This window comes from Triturus cristatus, chromosome 4_1 (assembly GCF_964204655.1).
Source record: "Triturus cristatus chromosome 4_1, aTriCri1.1, whole genome shotgun sequence".
Classification (NCBI taxonomy): domain Eukaryota; kingdom Metazoa; phylum Chordata; class Amphibia; order Caudata; family Salamandridae; genus Triturus; species Triturus cristatus.
Genome location: NC_140585.1, coordinates 851,719,446 through 851,739,722, shown reverse-complemented (window position 1 = coordinate 851,739,722; position 20,277 = coordinate 851,719,446). Strand labels below are relative to the sequence as shown.

At 44.1% G+C, this 20,277-nt stretch overlaps 1 protein-coding gene across 3 annotated transcripts in view; it reads right to left on the bottom strand.

Moving 5' to 3' along the window:
* The window catches only part of SFMBT2 (Scm like with four mbt domains 2), an 819,725-nt gene that overhangs the window by 627,156 nt on the left and 172,292 nt on the right, over positions 1 to 20,277 (bottom strand). The window lies entirely within an intron of this gene.

Here is a 20,277-nt window from a genome sequence, read left to right as displayed (position 1 = left end):
GCTCTGGTGTCTTTGGCTTAGAATGGTACCTGGATTACCTTGGTGAATCTGGGAGTTTGATACTCTAGGTGGATGAGTATTTGGCACCAAGGGAGCACCCAAGATTGAGTATAAGGACATTTCTGTAATACTATCGATACCGCTCAGGAGACGTATTGATGTGCAGATCTTTTGAAGCATATCCACCAAAGTATATATAAAAAAATAAGTGCGGACCTGGACAGCAGGTCTGCGGGTATTGTGTGCAGAGTCTAGGGAAAGGGAGTTGAAAGAGTGGGGGCATCCTGACATTAGTGCTTTCCATACTGAGGCCATATACAAATTGGCCTAGTAATTCTATTACAAGACCGAAAAGGACAATTATGACTCATCTTCGGTAATATAAGCACCAGAAGCAAAGACATTAAACCAATAAAAGGCTACTCTACCTCAGGCGACACTTCCAAAAACACAAAGGGCTTAACATCCTCCTTGTCCAGCATAACGAAAGACTGGGTGTTGCCCAAAATTTTGTTAAAACATTGTTAAATCATTTTCCCCACACAAGCTGCACTCTGTATCAGCACCAATGTGTTTGCATGCCGTATCTGCAAGTTTTTGGTACATTTTCATTGCATCCTTCCACTGGCAGAGCATCATTGGCATTCCCCAATAAGCACCCTTTTCCCAGAAACGTTTGCCTTTTCAGACACTTCCCTTATCTGTATATTTGTCCTTGGATACCCCATTTGCCTTATCAGTGGAATGGAGTGGACTACAGTCTCCAGAGCGCAAGGAGGTAAGATGACATTGAGGGTCTCCCTGAGTATCTAAAATAACTGCACATGGGGAAATTGACGCAGTATCAGTGGGGGATGTTCACTCTGCACCATTATAGGACTTTGCAAGTATTTTTCAGGGCTCCTGGCCCAAGTCCCCAAACTAATCATAAAAGATCAAACAAATTCACACAAATATAATTTACAAAAGTAATCTAATAAAACGTTTAAACAATTCATGACCACACATTAAAACTGTCCTTCATAAAGTGACTTAAAACACTTTTTGGCTTGAGTATAACTGCTCTACTCATCAATTTTAAGAAAACTCAAAACCTCGCCTGATTAACGACCCTTCATACTTTTTCTCTAATTTATTACTAATTTTAAAAAGGAACAAACTCTAAAGCATACTTCACAGGTTTCTAGAACCGGTAGGTTCTCAATACCTGAATATTTTAAAATTAGTTAAAGAAATTACATAAAATAATTCCTATAAAATGTGCATGAAAATACAGAAAATGCAACTGTGATTGAGAAGAAGACCCATCACAAGGACAGACAGGCAACCTAGGTTTCCATCAAAAGACATCCTCTTGGAAACTAAATAATCTCCACACGTACCTGCCCTAAAATGAACGATTACCTACTATTAGAAATGGGAGTCTCTAGTTGGCAATGGTTTGCACCGTTGTCCAAGTAGGTACCCTTCTTCCTAGTCAGAGTAAGGGGGATACACATCTAAAATAACCCCTGCTCACCCCTTCGTAGCTTGGCACAAGCAGACAGGCTTATCTCAGAGGAAGTGTGTAAAGCATTTGTGCATGCATACAGTATCACAGTGAAAACACTACAAATGGACACCACACCAGTTTAGAAAAATAAGTAATCTTTATCTAAACCAAACAAGACCAAAATCCACAATACAGTAATAAAATGATGACTTTTAAAAGGTAGAAATAGTTCTGTTCAAAGCAAATTGCAGGTGCGACACTTTTCACACAAAGTACTTTGGATGCGTCACGCACACAAACGAAAACTGTCGCAGGGAAGGTGATGCATCGGTTCCTTACGCCCAGGGAAGGTGATGCATTTGTTAATTACTTCCCGGAAGGTGATGCGTCGGTGTGTTACTGCCACGTAGGGACAGTGATGTGTTGGTTCCTTACTGAAGGGGAGGTGATGCGTCGGTTTCTTACTGTGCGGGGAGGTGATATGTTGGTTTCTTACTGTGGCCCTAACGTTCTTGCAGGCGTGGCGCCCAGCTGCAATGTGTGAGGATTGGGGGGAAGCGCCATGCTTCTCGTCGTTGCGTTGCTTTCCCAGCTCCCAATAGCAGGAACAACCTCCAGAGGTCCAGAACAGCAGCAGGCACCTCCTGGCAGGTCAGAACTCCCAGCAAGGAAGTTCATGGGAGCTGGGGGTGAAGTCTTTGTATCCCTGAGACTTCAAAAACAGGAGGCAATCGCTACTTCACATCCTTGGAGATCTTCCTCAAGCAAGGGACACAGCACACAGAAAAGTCCTTGTCCTTTCCTTGGCAGAAACAGCCACTGCAGGCCAACCCCAGACAGCACATAGCAAAGGGGCAGTACTTCTCAGTTTCTCCAGCTCTTTTCTTTGGCAAGGTTCCTCTGGAATCCCAGAAGTAATCTAAAAGTCTGGGGTCTGGGCCCCACTTTTTACAGCACAAAATCTGTTGTTCTCTGGTGGCAGAGAACCTCTTCGCTCAGCCAAAACCAGTTCGGTCCTCTCTGTTGCAGCTTCCTAGCAGGAGGTGGAGACAGCATTGTCAAAGGCAGACCAGGCCCTCTCAGGTGTGAAGAAATCTCCTCCCCCTAGTCTGAATGCAGCCCAGGTCTATTCAGACCAGCCCTGACTCACCCTGGAAAGGCAGGACACACATCACCCCCCCATGTGGCTGTTTGAACAGAATGCACATCCCCAGCCCCTGTCACTCCAAAGCCAGACAGTCAATACACAAACCTAGCAGAGACACACAGGATGGTTAAGCAAAAAAATACCTACTTTCTAAAAGTGGTATTTTCAAACCCAGAATATAAAAAATCATCCTTACCAACAGATGCATCTTTATATTATGAGTTCAGGCAAACTAAACTTTATCTTCCTATCTTGTCCCAATGGGATATAAGATGATATGAATGAACTCCCATTTTATCTTTTGGGACAGTTAGCCTATCAATACTGAAAGACGAAATTGGCAGTATTTCACTATCAGGACATGCCACACACATCAGGGCATGTCCTACCTTTAACATACATTGCACCCTGCCCACAGGGGTACTATCAGCCTACCCTAAGGTGTGACTCACATGTTAAAAAAGGGAAGGTTAGTGCCCAGCTAGTGGGTGCACTTGCCAGTTCGACATGGCAGTATCAAACTGGGCACAGACATTGCAGTGGCAGGTCTGAGTTACATTTACAGGCTGCTCATGTGGGTGGCACAATCAGTGCTGCAGGCCCACTAGCATCATTTGATTTACAGGCCCTGGGCCCACACAGTTCACTGTACTATGGACTTACCAGTAAATCAAATATGCCAATCATTGAATCACCAATCCATAAATACAATTTACAGGGAGAGCATATGCACTTTAGCACTGATCAGTAGTGGTAAAGTGCCCAGAGTCATGAAATCAACAAAAACAGGGTCTAAAACAGGAGGCCAAAAAGCAAAAGGGCTGGAGATAAACCCACAGGAAAAGCCAGGTCTAACACCTATGTATTGAAACTAGTTTTGGGGTTGGTCTAGACACTGATCCATAGCAGGAGCGGGCCAACCTGATCTTTTAAGAGATATATAATAAGTTCAGCTCCAAATGTAGAATAAAAGAGGAACCCGAGGGTCGTCTGCAAATGCGTTTTTCTTTGGTTTGCAAAACTAAAGCATTTTGGATAACCCCAACTCCCAGGGCCATACATAGCCTTTTTAGAATATTTTTTTAAAAGGAGACAGTGGGCCCTTCAAGGATGAGTGAATAAGATTTAAAATTGTGCCGGCAGTGCTATGCCATACTGGGAGATTCCCTAAAATTCGTCACTAAGGGCCCGATTACGATATCGGGTGGTCGGACTGCCGTCCACTGTTGCGGCGGTCAGGAGACCACCTGACAAGCAGTCGGTGGTCCGACTGCTCACCACGGTGGTGGTAGTCAGAAAGTGCTTATTTACACCATCACTTGTGCTACGGCAAGGAAAAGGACCAGAGCATAGTAGTGTCTATGAGCACTTTTTGCACATCCATGCACCGTGTGCAATGCACCATGTGGTGCATGGCACACGGTGCATGGATTTTTGTGGTGCACAACATATGCCCCCAGGGTCACTTTGCAGTGGCCTGTGAGGGATGGGAGTCCTGTTTGGGGCCCCCAAGTCCCTTTCCAACAGCCTTTTTCATGGCAGTCGAACCCCCATGAGAAGGCTGTCAGAAAGGGGCATCGTGATCCCGACTCTTGTCAGGACTATGATTCTGACTGCTGCGCTGCCCAGTCAGGATCAGATGATCCTGTCGGAGGCAGTAGTCTTTCCCTCCAAACACTGCTGTCCGACATTGTAATCAGGCCCTAAGTCCAGACTACCCTTAAAGTAACAAATGCTTCTACTAAACTACTAAGGGCTTTGGGTGTCCTGGCCATCAAAACAGCCTCCTTGGTGTAAAATAGTGCCGGACCCAAGGTATTTCCAATTTTAGGTACATTGACAGTAGAATCTCCCAAGTGGGAGCATTAACTTTTGACGTATGAAATAAATATATATCTATAACATCATTACCACAAATCCAAGTGGTTTGCAAATGTCACCATAACCCACAGGTGGCAAGATAAGGCCATATTCCACGTTACCCATTTTGTATATTACATAATTCTTCTGTGTTTTGCCTTTTATTGCAGCCCAATATGGACAGTGATTGTAATTAAAATATTTGGGTTTAAGTTTAAAATAATATTGTCAGAGAATGAGCTGAATAATTCGAATATTTTGCCACACAAGTAAGAAAAATGTGACTCATTATTTGGCCTTCTATCTCGTGCAACCCTAGTAGACCACACGTTGGTAAAGCTATGCAGTGTGTTTTAGAGGTTGTATATGTAGATAGATAGATAGATAGATAGATAGATAGATAGATAGATAGATAGATAGATAGATAGATAGATAGATAGATAGATAGATAGATAGATAGATAGATAGATAGATAGATAGATAGATAGATAGATAGATAGATAGATAGATAGATAGATAGATAGATAGATAGATAGATAGATAGATAGATAAAGAAGGACAGGCAGATAGATAACTTTGGATAATAAGAATACTCAGCTCTACTTTACGAATTTCCAAGAAATTAGGCAATGACAAGTGGGAAACATTGCCTCTCACACATACAGCAATATATGAATCTAAATTCTCCACCTCTGCAACCAATGAAAGAAAATCCACCATCATGAACAAACTAGTAGCTTGGCAAAGAAGGTGTTTCATTTTCTTGCAAGAAACCCCGAAACCAAATCACCCTCATTGTTACTGTGGCCCTTTCTTGCATTGACTATTGAAATGGGTCCAATGTGGTCTCCCCACCAAAAAGGTTTACACGCTCCAAAGAGCTCATCTTCTATTCAGATTTAAAAAATACAGAACTCTTATTGCTGACTCTTGTTTTATTCCACTGGCTGCTCGCTAAGCAGAGGATTGACTTCAGAATCCTTAGCTTTGTTCACATTTCTACACAGTCTTGTCACAGTATCACCAGTACTACAGCTTAGCACATACCCATGTTAGTGCTTCCTTTCCATCCATATCAGATACCCAATATGGGCTTCTGAGAACTGCCTTCCTCTGTTCCATCAAGATTTTAGCAGAACGGAGAAAGGTCCTTTACTCTTTGGATTCCTTAGCTTCTGTCTCTTCTCCAATAAACCGATTATGCTCGATGACTCTGTTCTGTCATAAAGACATCAGCCACGACCTAGAGGTCAATTAGAGTTTGGTGAAGCAAGAATCTGCTATAAATTGGCAGAGTTCCCACTAGCAAATGTCATGGGTTACAGCCTCATTTAGAAGTAGTGCAAGCACTCGGTTTCCGATGACAGAACCTTGGTAGTCTCCGCCATCTGAAACCCTTTACAGGCTGTCAGCCAATCACTGTACTGCTAAGTCCAAGTAGCGGATGACCCGTCCTACTTAGAGCAGGGTCACCATCATTGAGCTTTCCTTCCTGGGCCCGTTATACAAAGCACGTTGGTCACAAAAAGAAAAATATGAAAAGGTCTCTCATGTGCAGGGGCAAAACTCCCTGCATGTCACAAACTTATATTTTGCTTTTTAGCAACAAATATCTGCTTAGGGTATTTGGTGAAAAGCAAAACATTCTGCAGGTTATACTAAAGCTAGCACAGCTAACTCCTGGGCTGAATATTTTATATCTGTACTAAAAAACCTGAGTTTAGACAATATCTGGTCAAATATTCCATCAAAATCTGCATTGCAACATATGGAGTCTCATTCAACCTAATTTCTCAGGAAACTGATTTAATTCCATTCTAACAAACAATATATGCTGATTTAATCAACGATTCATTCCAACTCATTGTCCATGTGAAGGAATTTGGGTTATTGGCTAAGGGGAGTGAAACCCTACTCAAGCAGCAACTACAATTCTTGTCAGGGTGAAACACAAGCAAATCCCAAATTAACCTGTGCTTAACCCTCTGGTAGCGTGGCACAAAAGAAGGCAGACTTAATTTAGAGGCAATGTGTGAAGTATTTATGCAGCACTTCAAACAGTTATAAAGTGAAAACACAACACAAGAAAAATCCAACACCAGTTTAGAAGAATAGAGCACAATCTATTTAGCACCAAAACAACAAAAATCCAATTAGTAGAACCAGAGATGTGCAATTTTATAGATTTAGATACAAATAGTCCTTAAAAGCAAAATGCATCAACTGTGGTTGTCTGGTCATGCCTGACCAGGACCAAGTCACATGTTCAGGCTGACCGCAATGGAGCGTAGGCCAGATACAGGGACCAAGTGAGGCCCACTAAACAAAGTACCTTTAATCCTAGTTTGTGGAGCATTGCGAGATGCCACATCGAGGATGCGTCATGCAGGGGTGGCTCCAAGGAACTGCAGGGTGTGATGCAGAGTCCTACGTCATGGATGAGTGATGCAGCAGTGGTACTGAGGAGCTACAGGTACTGAGGAGCTACGGGGCTGCAATGCTAAGTCCTGTGTTGAGGATGTGTCACACAGCATCGGTTCAAAGGAGCTGTGGGGCCCTCCATTAGGGATGTATCATGCAGCAGCAGTTCCGATGCAAAGCTGCAGAGGAGGTACGTTGCACTGCTTCAGTTCTGCTCAAGTCGACAGCTGGGCTGGCACCTTCAGGCTGACTTTCAAGAGTTCAGAACTGGGGCGACACCACTTGGGGGTGGGGGGCAGGATTTATGTCAGACACAGTCCAAGGTGGGGTTCAAGGTGGTTGGAGCCTTTTCTGTCCCAGAGGCTCTGATCAGTAGGTCAGCCAACAAGCCCTAGAAGTCACTCTGATGATCATGGGTTAAACATACAGGTCCAGCCCTTCTCACTCAGACAGAAGGGCAGCAGGGCAGCATTGCAGAAAAGTAACAGGGCAGCAGAGTAGCAGCCCTTCTTGCAGCTGAGCAGCACAGCAGTATTCTGAGTCTTCCACAGGTCCAAAGGTGCACTGATTATTTTGGTTTGAGGGTCCACTATTTATCCTTGGTGCTAGTTTTGAAGAAGACATTTCTAGAGTTCTCCCCAATAGAGGTGCCTGGAATGTCTTGTCGCACTGCCCTGGCCTCAGCTTGTCTGGGGCGAAAAGTGTTACAGCAAACAAATGATGGACGGAATGCTGACAATGCAAACATTCTCCCCCAAAAGATCTGGGTTAAATCCATCGTTCTTTTGCCCACTACGCCACCCCAGTTTGGACCCAGCCATAAGCAAATCAGTCTTGACCCTGTGCCCCATGGGAACAGTCCAGACCGAACTGCCTGGCCAGGTCCTCCCAGGACCGGAAACAAGCATCCTGGGATCGGTTTCAGGGTATGTCACCCTTCTTCAGCCAGGCTAGCTTTAATCCAGTGGCACAGTGAGCAAGGGACCCATGTCTGAGCATACCCATCCCACTTAGGGCGAAAAGTGTCTGGAGGGCACAAACGGCTAGTGTGAAACCCTTTGTAAGTGTGCTGAGGCAAAACCTTTGTGATGTGTTAGTGTGGTAGGTGACAGCTCCGCCCCTATCAAATCAGAGATGGCCCATCCTACCAACAGATATTCCCCTTTTGTCTCACTGTCTGGGAGTAGACAACCTGCCAGCCACACCTATTCAAATGACCTCGGATACAGACTGCTGGCACCAAGTAGTTGGTGCAAGAAAATCCCAACTTTCTAAAGGAGGCATTTTTGGAATTGTGACTTAAAATCTAACTTTGCCACTAAAGAGGGTTTGAAATCGCAATTCTTTGGAGATCAAACTTAACTTTTCTACCTGGTCCCAATTGAAAGTTAGCACGTATTAAATGCAATAAGGTAACCCAATGTTATCCTATGAGAGAGGTATGCCTTGTAGTAGTGAAAAAACTAATTTAGAAATGTTCTAAAAGTTAAGAGTACCCTTCCCATTTATTAAATATGCTTCACCCTGCCTCATGGGCCGTTTAGGGCTTACCCTAGGAGTCACTTATATGAATTAAAAAAAGGATGGTTTAGCGAAAGGTTTATTTAAAACTGCATACACTGACCGCAATGGCAGGCCTGAGACACGTTTTAAAAGGCTACTTAAGTGGGTAGCAAAATAAGTGCTGCAGGCCCACTAGTAGCATTTGATTTACAGGCCCTGCGTGCATGTAGTACCACTTTACTAGGGACTCAGGGCCGGCTTTAACACTGGTGGCGCCCTGTGCGACAATGTTTGTTGGTGCCCCTCCCAATGTCCACCTCTGCCACGGATTCCCTCACCAACGCCCTTTAACAGTGCCCCTTAAGTCTCCAAATCCACTGTCTCTCGGATTCATTTAGTTTTATAGCACCACTCATACCAGTGTAAGGTGTCACAACACTTTACATCACACACACATTGCACAGAGACAATCATAGGTGTATAAATCAGTCTATAGAAAATGTTACATCAGACAGGACTACAAGGTGTAGTGTAGGAGTAACATGTCATTGATACTGGTAGGCAATATAGTTTAAGAGTCCTTATTCTGGAAAAGCACAAATTCAGAATTTAATATGGAACACCATTATTAGGGGTTCTCTTTAATAACAAGAATTGTTTTCTACCCAAATGAACCCTTTTGACAAGATTAGGATAATGAAAGACTGGGCAAAACAAAATATAGCTCCAACATATACCCTGCAGTTTACACACAGCTCTTTGATGACAGTTAATAGCTCAATGTTCTATATGAGGATTTTGACCTACAAAAGACAAGTGACAAACCTCAGTCTCTTTCCAGGAAGACAATTAATCACTGCAGTTATCTTGACATTTGGCAGCAGGTGCTTTGTAGATGATAATATACTTGCAAAAATAACGCCCCCACCCCAAGTCAGCGCCTGGTGCTGTGGCACTGATCGCACTGCCCTAGAGCCGACACTGTAGGGACTACAAGTAAATTAAATATGCTAATCGGGGGTAAGCAAATTTTACCATTTGTAAAGGAGAGAGCACAAACACTTTAGCACTGATTAGTAGTAGTTAAGTGTGCAGAGTCCTAAAAGTCAACTGAAACAGGTTCAGAAAACAGAAGGGGGGAGGCAAAACGTTTGGGGATGACCTTGCAGAGACGACCAAGTCCAACACCATGCTATATTATTTTAAAGAACCACTGAACAGATCTCGGTGAGTTATAACAATGAGAATGTGTGTTTGTTTTTTCTTTATTTTTCCAACGAAGGCTTCTGGAGTTGAATGGATTAAATATCTGAATGTGTCACAGTACTGTAGGGTCTGCCAATGGTATAAGGCCATCTATTATGCACCATCTATACCATTGTTCTGGAGTCAATAAAGAAAGGCGTGCCTTTTGAAGACCTAGGTTTAAAAACATGTTTTCTCCAAGTACATACTGAACCATGGCTATGGCGTAGTAGGGTGGGAAATAGCAGTGACTACATGGGATGGAGACACATACTGGCAAGACCAACCAAGATTACGTGAGCTTGCTGGAGGGATTAGAAAAGAAATGTTGCAGATGTTTTATTGTTAGGTGAATTTGCATGTACGTTACTATGTACAAGTAGAAATAGAGACTACAAAAAAAACAGAAAGCCTTGACATTTTGTTTGAATACAGCTAAGGTGTCCGATTTCTCATGCTCCCAAAAAAATTTAAACATGTTTTTTAAGAAACTGGACATCTGCCCATTGTAAAGAATAAAATGAATAGGTTATCAACCAATTTTAATTGTTTTAGCATATATATTTAGAAATATGTCTCTTATTCGTTAGTTTTATAGAAAGCATCGTTGGAATTACATTTGTAATGATGTTTGTTATTTACTGCAATATAAATCTATGTATCCATCCATCTATGGTGAAATTTCGAAAGCGAATGCAGAGTGGGTGGAAAAAACATGGTTGCCTGATCGGATTTCATATGAAACTGAACTGGCCTCGCTGGTGGAGGCGCTGTCATGACGGAGATCACCACCAAGCAAGGAGGTACTGACCTCTAGATAAGGCAGGCGGTCCTCTACACATTGCATGCATGACTTCTGCGTCTCCTGGCAGCCTCAGGGGCTATTTGCCCAGGTCTAAATGACACCCTCAGCTTGAATTCTCCTTACGTTTGCAAATAATGCTTTCCTGTCTTCGTTTCCCGAGTGCCCTCAAGCTGCTGTCTGGTTGGCTTAGCTTTATACAGAAACAAGAAAAAAAATAGAATAAAATGAAATTATATATATATATATATCCCCTCCAATCCTGCTCCACACATTCACGAAACAGGCACCAGCACGCTGGGTGAGAATAATCACAATGCATTTTACAGTTGGCTCCTGGCGCGTTTCGGTGGTAACACACACATATATCACTCACACACATACACATATATACACACACACACACACATATATATATACACATATATATATACACACACATATATATATATACATACATATATCTCACACACACACATACACGTATACACACACACACAAATATACATTTATTTATTGGTGAATACTGCAAAACTATTCATCACTAGTTGATATCTTTGCCATTTATAGGTCGGCTCTTTTGAACACTGACTATTTTCATTTCATGTTGATGGCATTAATTTACATATATATTGCCCGGAGCCTATCTGCTTTATGTTCTCATAAAGAAATATTTATTTTAGCTGTTAAGAATTTATTCTAACACCATTTCATTTTATGAACCATTTCTTTTGCATTTATGATATTGTTTACTGTACTATCTATCACATTACATTATGGTTGGAGCATCATTTCAGTTGCATTTTGACCTTTACTGATGTTGCTTCGTTAATGATAGGTTCTCATGCCGTTGGTGCCATCAGTGTACTTGCAGATGGCTGCACAGGGAAAGCTTTTTAGATCCAGGAGTTAGTGCTGAAGTGGGCTATTTTAAAGACTAGTGTAAATTAAGTCAATAGAAATGGGAGGCACTACTGGTAGAAAGAGCACTGGTCCACAAATTCCAAACAAATCGATCTGTTGTTGAAAAGAGTGTAGACCTCAATGACAATACCCATTTGGTATAGAAAGCCCTCACTCGCCAACCTGGTTGGTGACATGTTTCATCATCGGGCTCCACTGGGATGACCGAATGTCATCCCAGTGTGCTGCAACGCCAGGTTACTGCGGAGCGGGGTTCTTGTGTGGTGATAGTGAATTTAAAATATCCAATCAAGTCAAAAAATAAAACTTTAATAATTTTGCTAATTGGAAAGGTTAAAAGGGAGTGAGGGTCAAAAAATAAAAGACCTGGTTCACTCCACGGCGGTCAACATGTTTCTGCCTCTATGAGTGTTCGTCAGGCATTCTTCAGGACCAGAGTGGATGTGCGGAGCCCCGGTGGTGTGAACGCGCTAAGGATCACCCTGCCGTGGACTGCTGTGTGAAAAATTAATTACAGTGAAAAAAATCCGCCAAAATATATTTATTTGTACTGGGGGAGAGGAACGAGTTTATTCTGACAGTGAAAGACATACAAACAGAAAGACAAAACAAGAAGAGTCATCAATGTTTGTCGCAAGTTCGTACTTTTATACTCAAAGGTTTATGAACAATGGTGCTCAAAGAACAGGTGAGTGCCACTAGGTCTACCTCAGGTGCCAAAAAGGTGAAGAAATGTGCACCTAGGTATATCCAAGTATCAGTGTAGGATAAAGCCGATGGCTCGATATCCTATCGGATGTGACAGAAGTCATATATCGGAACGCACGTGAAATATATGCGGCGTGCCACTCACAATACGGAGAAATAGGGAGGGCTAGGGAATAATTCAGAAGTCCCCGATGCTCAATAAACAGGAATTTAGATAAAATCTTACAGGGAGGCCAATCCATTTGATGCCTCAGGGATCCCGGGAGGGGGGTGGGAGCAAAATGGCACACCCTGCATAAAGAGGAAAGAAGATAAAAAGGAAGAAAGGGCGGGTCACTACCTCGAGTGTAGAAGAGCGATCCCGCTTACCTTCTGGGGCAGGGAGCAGTATGGAAAACTTACGCCCTTGCTGCTCAACACCCGCGTGTCACCTATACAGCCTCTCGCTGCCGGGTCCGGATAATGGTGATCCGTGACCGGAGGTACGTATAAGAAGGAGTTCGAAAAGTCCCCGGTTAGGCTGGTGGTGAGAGCTTAGACGGGATTGGACAGAATCCCCAAAACTCCGTAGCTGATTGGATATGACGATATCCAATGGAAACGTTAAAAAGGAAAGAGTCGTTCCTAGTACAGAACGACGAGTCAAGTTGAAAAAAAGGGGGGAGGCACAATGCTTTATTGACAGGTTCCGTCTTGGACACTCAATCAACCAAAACAAACCACACGAAAAACGTGCAGAGGGACTAGTTGTTAGAAAACTAACCACGTGTGGGTAGAGACAAAGCGCTGTGCATTTGTGGTGATATGCAGTGTTATGATGTTAGTTCTGCTGCAAAATCGGCAAACCAGCGTGTTCAAGAGGTGCCTAATTGGAACATAAGAAATTAAGGGACGGGGGTCAGGGGAACATGCTGAAACCCCAGAAATCATCAATATGGCATATGGTAAATACTACGAGCTGTATTACCAAGCAGTGTGTCGGGATGGCTGGGAACGATAATTCTGCCAAATTGCATTATGCAATAGAAGCATACAGGGTCTCCTGTCACATGAGTATGTAAACTACAGAGAGCGACGCTATCCCTCCAGGATACCATAAGTGGATTACAGAATGTTAGTCCAAGGTACATTATCATTAAGACCATGAAGGTTCGTACCCAGACGGTAAACCCACCTCTGCTCCTTTTCAAAGAGTGTCTTGGGGATATTTCTGCCTGTCGCTATCTCTTCAATAACAGTCCATTTTAAGTCGTTAGTTGTGTGGTTGACGGAAAGAAAGTGTTCGCTCAGTTTAGTAGTAGCCCGTTTACACCTGATATTGCTCCTGTGCTCGCATATCCGGAGTTTGACCTTTCTCGTCGTCATCCCTACGTATCGTAGACCGCAGGGGCATGTAATCAAGTAGATTACATTAGGTGTATTACAGTTCGTATGCCCTCTTTGAGTCCATACCTTATTGGGTTCCAGATTGAGGGTTTTAGTATGTGAGGTCAGATGGCATATGCTACAGTCAGAGCAAGGGAAATGTCCCGTTACTTTGGGGAGGCCCCATGCTTCAGTTATAGTTCTTTGTGAAGTGTCAGAAAGCATCAAAGGGCGTGTGTGTACGAGACTGTTGCGTAGGCTCTGGGCGCGTTTGAATGAGAAGAGCGGTTTTTCCCACTTACGATTGATGCTGTTAATTATCCCCCAGTGTTTGTTGATAGTCTTCTTCAATTGGTTGGATAAGGTGCTATAGGTGGTAACACATGTTAGGGGAATGGAAGCAGTATCTTTTACATAGTCAGTTAGAAGTACTTCCCTGGGTTGGTTTCTCGCTCGCTTATAGCTGCTGGAGAGGAGGGGGGAAGGGTATCCTCTGGCTATCAATTTGGTAGTCAGATCATGAGATTGTGCCTTAAAATCACTCAAGGCAGTGCAGTTCCGTCGTAGGCGGAGAAATTGTCCGTAGGGAAGATTCTCCCTCAGAGTGCGTGGATGGAAGCTAGTGAAATCGAGGAGATTGTTCCTCGAAGTAGGCTTATAATAAGTTCTCGTTTGAAGTGAGCCTTGTGTCTTAGTAATCACTACATCCAGGAAAACAACTTCAGATTGGTCAAAGGTGTATGTGAAGTTCAGGTTTGGATTCAGAGTATTGATCCACGTAAGGAAAGTCTGGAGGGCGTTGTTATTGCCATGCCAGATCAATAGCACATCGTCAATGTACCGCTTCCATAAGCCTATGGAAGAACGATGTGGATTCGAGGCAGAGAGGATAAACTCTTGCTCAAAGGCATACACGTATAGTCCAGCCACACTAGGAGCAAAGGTACTCCCCATGGAAGTACCTGTGGATTGGAGATAGAGGCGTCCCTGGTATTCAAAAAAATTATTTTTCAATGCCAGAGTGGCACATTGGATAATAAACTCCTTTGTGGTTCTATACTCCCAAGGAGTGGAGTCAAGTGATTCCTCCAGGACCCTGATGGTTTCGTCCTGGGGGATGCTCGTGTATAGACTTTCTATGTCTAATGTCACCAGTATGGTGTTTTCTGAGCAAGTGATGTTGTCAAGTAGTTTCAGTAGGTCCTTAGTGTCCTTAAGGTAAGTAGTGGATTTTTGGACCAGAGGTTTCAGGAAGTGGTCGCAGAAACGTGATAAGGGTTCCAAAAGAGAGCCGATCCCCGAGACTATGGGACGACCAGGGGGAGGGAGTCTCTCTTTATGGATCTTTGGGAGTGTGTAAAAGTAAGGGATGTTGCCTGGGCCTTCGGTGAGGAATCGTGCTTCAGCCCTGGTGATAACACCCTGTGTCTGTGCATCTTCAACAAGACTCATGATCTGAATTTTCAGATCGCCGGAGGGATCATTGAGGAGTGGTGTATAATTCCGACGGTCATTAAGCAGTCGGAGGCACTCTTGATTGTAGTCGGCGGTGTTCAGTAATACAACTGCCCCCCCCTTATCTGCAGGTTTTATGGTGAGATTGGGGTCCGCACGAAGAGAGGTAATGGCTCTGTATTCGTCTGTCCTTAAGTTCTTAAAGGTAGTGGGAATGTCTAGGTTCTCAATTTCAGAAAACACAGCTCGTTCAAAAGTTGTGATTTCCACAGGGATGGTGTGTGGAGGGGGGATAAACGTGGATAGTGGGCGTAGGGGAGTATCCCCTACGTCAGAATCAGCCTCGTCTATGGTGCGATCCTCGAAGAAAGCCTTTAATTTCAACTTCCTGAAGAATGATGCAAGTTCACAGTGAAGTCGGAATTTGTCGGGACGTGCTGATGGAACAAAACCCAATCCCTTTTCTAGTATGGACCTCTCTTGATCTGTCAGTATTTTGTTAGATAGATTGACGATCAGGCTGTCGAGGTGCTCGGTCCCGCGGCCGAGTGTTCCTGTGCTTGCTTGCTCCGGGTATGATTGCCCACTGGGTCGTCTTGTACCCAGTGTACTCTTTGGTTGGGCCCTCTCCGCCGACCTTTTCCCCTTTGGCCCCTTTCTAAAAAAGGGTTCTGTGTATAGGGGTTAGGAGGGTACATTGGGGACGCATATCCAGGATTCCAACCCATATGTGGGTTAAATGGATAGTGGAATTGCATGGGGTGTGGGCCCATAACCCCTTGTTGTGGGGGAAAGTTTGACTAGGGTGCTTGGTTAGAAGGGGGGCGTGTTCTTCCTCTTTGTTTGCCTCTTCTTGCTTGTCTGAAACTACTGTTGCTAGAGCCACTGCTGTTAGAAGAGTCATCATCTGTGCCGTAGGAGTTGGTTTCAGTTCTACGTAAGGCAACGAAGGTAGGGTCAGCATAAGGGTAGATTTTGTTAAATTCAAATTGTTTTAGGTCTTTCTGAAATTGATTCACCTTGCTTTGTGTGAGGTTTTCTTTATATTCGTTGATGTCTTTGTTGAGTTCGTCGAGTCGTTTTTTAAAACCCGTGAGTGTGGTTTTGAATTGAGTCTCTGTCTGAGTAATCTCGATCATAATTGCCTCAGACAGTCGGACGCCTGTTTTGATAATTAAGACTAGCCAGTCTCTAGTACAATGCCATGCTATCATTGCCCAATCTTTTCTGAAGGTGGCATCCTCCAGAAAGATACGTGGAGCATTGGTTACGAGTAGCCCCTTGGGGCTGTGTTGGTCCTTAAGTATTCCGTTAGGATTGTGCCATGAAGTATCGTGCGAATCCGATTTTTCTTCAACTCAGAGAGTTGTTCCCATTCGCTTGCATATGTTACTGTTTGCGATATGGAGGGGTCTGCAAATAGTGAGGGGCGTGCTAGAATAGCATCCACCTCAGAGTCTGAGAAAGTGAGACCGAGGGAGGCCATAATGACAGGAAAGCGGAGAGTCCCGGGAAAGGGGGAAAAAGACCACCACCTGAGATCAGGGGGGCAGATAGTCTCTCACAGCTGTGCGCTGCTGAACTACAGAGAATCAACAAGAGAGGAAGGGATCCACACGACTAGTCCCCTCAATGATTTATTCAAAATCAACAGAGCCAGTGTAAATTAAGTCAATAGAAATGGGAGGCACTACTGGTAGAAAGAGCACTGGTCCACAAATTCCAAACAAATCGATCTGTTGTTGAAAAGAGTGTAGACCTCAATGACAATACCCATTTGGTATAGAAAGCCCTCACTCGCCAACCTGGTTGGTGACATGTTTCATCATCGGGCTCCACTGGGATGACCGAATGTCATCCCAGTGTGCTGCAACGCCAGGTTACTGCGGAGCGGGGTTCTTGTGTGGTGATAGTGAATTTAAAATATCCAATCAAGTCAAAAAATAAAACTTTAATAATTTTGCTAATTGGAAAGGTTAAAAGGGAGTGAGGGTCAAAAAATAAAAGACCTGGTTCACTCCACGGCGGTCAACATGTTTCTGCCTCTATGAGTGTTCGTCAGGCATTCTTCAGGACCAGAGTGGATGTGCGGAGCCCCGGTGGTGTGAACGCGCTAAGGATCACCCTGCCGTGGACTGCTGTGTGAAAAATTAATTACAGTGAAAAAAATCCGCCAAAATATATTTATTTGTACTGGGGGAGAGGAACGAGTTTATTCTGACAGTGAAAGACATACAAACAGAAAGACAAAACAAGAAGAGTCATCAATGTTTGTCGCAAGTTCGTACTTTTATACTCAAAGGTTTATGAACAATGGTGCTCAAAGAACAGGTGAGTGCCACTAGGTCTACCTCAGGTGCCAAAAAGGTGAAGAAATGTGCACCTAGGTATATCCAAGTATCAGTGTAGGATAAAGCCGATGGCTCGATATCCTATCGGATGTGACAGAAGTCATATATCGGAACGCACGTGAAATATATGCGGCGTGCCACTCACAATACGGAGAAATAGGGAGGGCTAGGGAATAATTCAGAAGTCCCCGATGCTCAATAAACAGGAATTTAGATAAAATCTTACAGGGAGGCCAATCCATTTGATGCCTCAGGGATCCCGGGAGGGGGGTGGGAGCAAAATGGCACACCCTGCATAAAGAGGAAAGAAGATAAAAAGGAAGAAAGGGCGGGTCACTACCTCGAATGTAGAAGAGCGATCCCGCTTACCTTCTGGGGCAGGGAGCAGTATGGAAAACTTACGCCCTTGCTGCTCAACACCCGTGTGTCACCTATACAGCCTCTCGCTGCCGGGTCCGGATAATGGTGATCCGTGACCGGAGGTACGTATAAGAAGGAGTTCGAAAAGTCCCCGGTTAGGCTGGTGGTGAGAGCTTAGACGGGATTGGACAGAATCCCCAAAACTCCGTAGCTGATTGGATATGACGATATCCAATGGAAACGTTAAAAAGGAAAGAGTCGTTCCTAGTACAGAACGACGAGTCAAGTTGAAAAAAAGGGGGGAGGCACAATGCTTTATTGACAGGTTCCGTCTTGGACACTCAATCAACCAAAACAACCCACTCGAAAAACGTGCAGAGGGACTAGTTGTTAGAAAACTAACCACGTGTGGGTAGAGACAAAGCGCTGTGCATTTGTGGTGATATGCAGTGTTATGATGTTAGTTCTGCTGCAAAATCGGCAAACCAGCGTGTTCAAGAGGTGCCTAATTGGAACATAAGAAATTAAGGGACGGGGGTCAGGGGAACATGCTGAAACCCCAGAAATCATCAATATGGCATATGGTAAATACTACGAGCTGTATTACCAAGCAGTGTGTCGGGATGGCTGGGAACGATAATTCTGCCAAATTGCATTATGCAATAGAAGCATACAGGGTCTCCTGTCACATGAGTATGTAAACTACAGAGAGCGACGCTATCCCTCCAGGATACCATAAGTGGATTACAGAATGTTAGTCCAAGGTACATTATCATTAAGACCATGAAGGTTCGTACCCAGACGGTAAACCCACCTCTGCTCCTTTTCAAAGAGTGTCTTGGGGATATTTCTGCCTGTCGCTATCTCTTCAATAACAGTCCATTTTAAGTCGTTAGTTGTGTGGTTGACGGAAAGAAAGTGTTCGCTCAGTTTAGTAGTAGCCCGTTTACACCTGATATTGCTCCTGTGCTCGCAGATCCGGAGTTTGACCTTTCTCGTCGTCATCCCTACGTATCGTAGACCGCAGGGGCATGTAATCAAGTAGATTACATTAGGTGTATTACAGTTCGTATGCCCTCTTTGAGTCCATACCTTATTGGGTTCCAGATTGAGGGTTTTAGTATGTGAGGTCAGATGGCATATGCTACAGTCAGAGCAAGGGAAATGTCCCGTTACTTTGGGGAGGCCCCATGCTTCAGTTATAGTTCTTTGTGAAGTGTCAGAAAGCATCAAAGGGCGTGTGTGTACGAGACTGTTGCGTAGGCTCTGGGCGCGTTTGAATGAGAAGAGCGGTTTTTCCCACTTACGATTGATGCTGTTAATTATCCCCCAGTGTTTGTTGATAGTCTTCTTCAATTGGTTGGATAAGGTGCTATAGGTGGTAACACATGTTAGGGGAATGGAAGCAGTATCTTTTACATAGTCAGTTAGAAGTACTTCCCTGGGTTGGTTTCTCGCTCGCTTATAGCTGCTGGAGAGGAGGGGGGAAGGGTATCCTCTGGCTATCAATTTGGTAGTCAGATCATGAGATTCTGCCTTAAAATCACTCAAGGCAGTGCAGTTCCGTCGTAGGCGGAGAAATTGTCCGTAGGGAAGATTCTCCCTCAGAGTGCGTGGATGGAAGCTAGTGAAATCGAGGAGATTGTTCCTCGAAGTAGGCTTATAATAAGTTCTCGTTTGAAGTGAGCCTTGTGTCTTAGTAATCACTACATCCAGGAAAACAACTTCAGATTGGTCAAAGGTGTATGTGAAGTTCAGGTTTGGATTCAGAGTATTGATCCACGTAAGGAAAGTCTGGAGGGCGTTGTTATTGCCATGCCAGATCAATAGCACATCGTCTATGTACCGCTTCCATAAGCCTATGGAAGAACGATGTGGATTCGAGGCAGGGAGGATAAACTCTTGCTCAAAGGCATACACGTATAGTCCAGCCACACTAGGAGCAAAGGTACTCCCCATGGAAGTACCTGTGGATTGGAGATAGAGGCGTCCCTGGTATTCAAAAAAGTTCTTTTTCAATGCCAGAGTGGCACATTGGATAATAAACTCCTTTGTGGTTCTATACTCCCAAGGAGTGGAGTCAAGTGATTCCTCCAGGACCCTGATGGTTTCGTCCTGGGGGATGCTCGTGTATAGACTTTCTATGTCTAATGTCACCAGTATGGTGTTTTCTGAGCAAGTGATGTTGTCAAGTAGTTTCAGTAGGTCCTTAGTGTCCTTAAGGTAAGTAGTGGATTTTTGGACCAGAGGTTTCAGGAAGTGGTCGCAGAAACGTGATAAGGGTTCCAAAAGAGAGCCGATCCCCGAGACTATGGGACGACCAGGGGGAGGGAGTCTCTCTTTATGGATCTTTGGGAGTGTGTAAAAGTAAGGGATGTTGCCTGGGCCTTCGGTGAGGAATCGTGCTTCAGCCCTGGTGATAACACCCTGTGTCTGTGCATCTTCAACAAGACTCATGATCTGAACTTTCAGATCGCCGGAGGGATCATTGAGGAGTGGTGTATAATTCCGACGGTCTTTAAGCAGTCGGAGGCACTCTTGATTGTAGTCGGCGGTGTTCAGTAATACAACTGCCCCCCCCTTATCTGCAGGTTTTATGGTGAGATTGGGGTCCGCACGAAGAGAGGTAATGGCTCTGTATTCG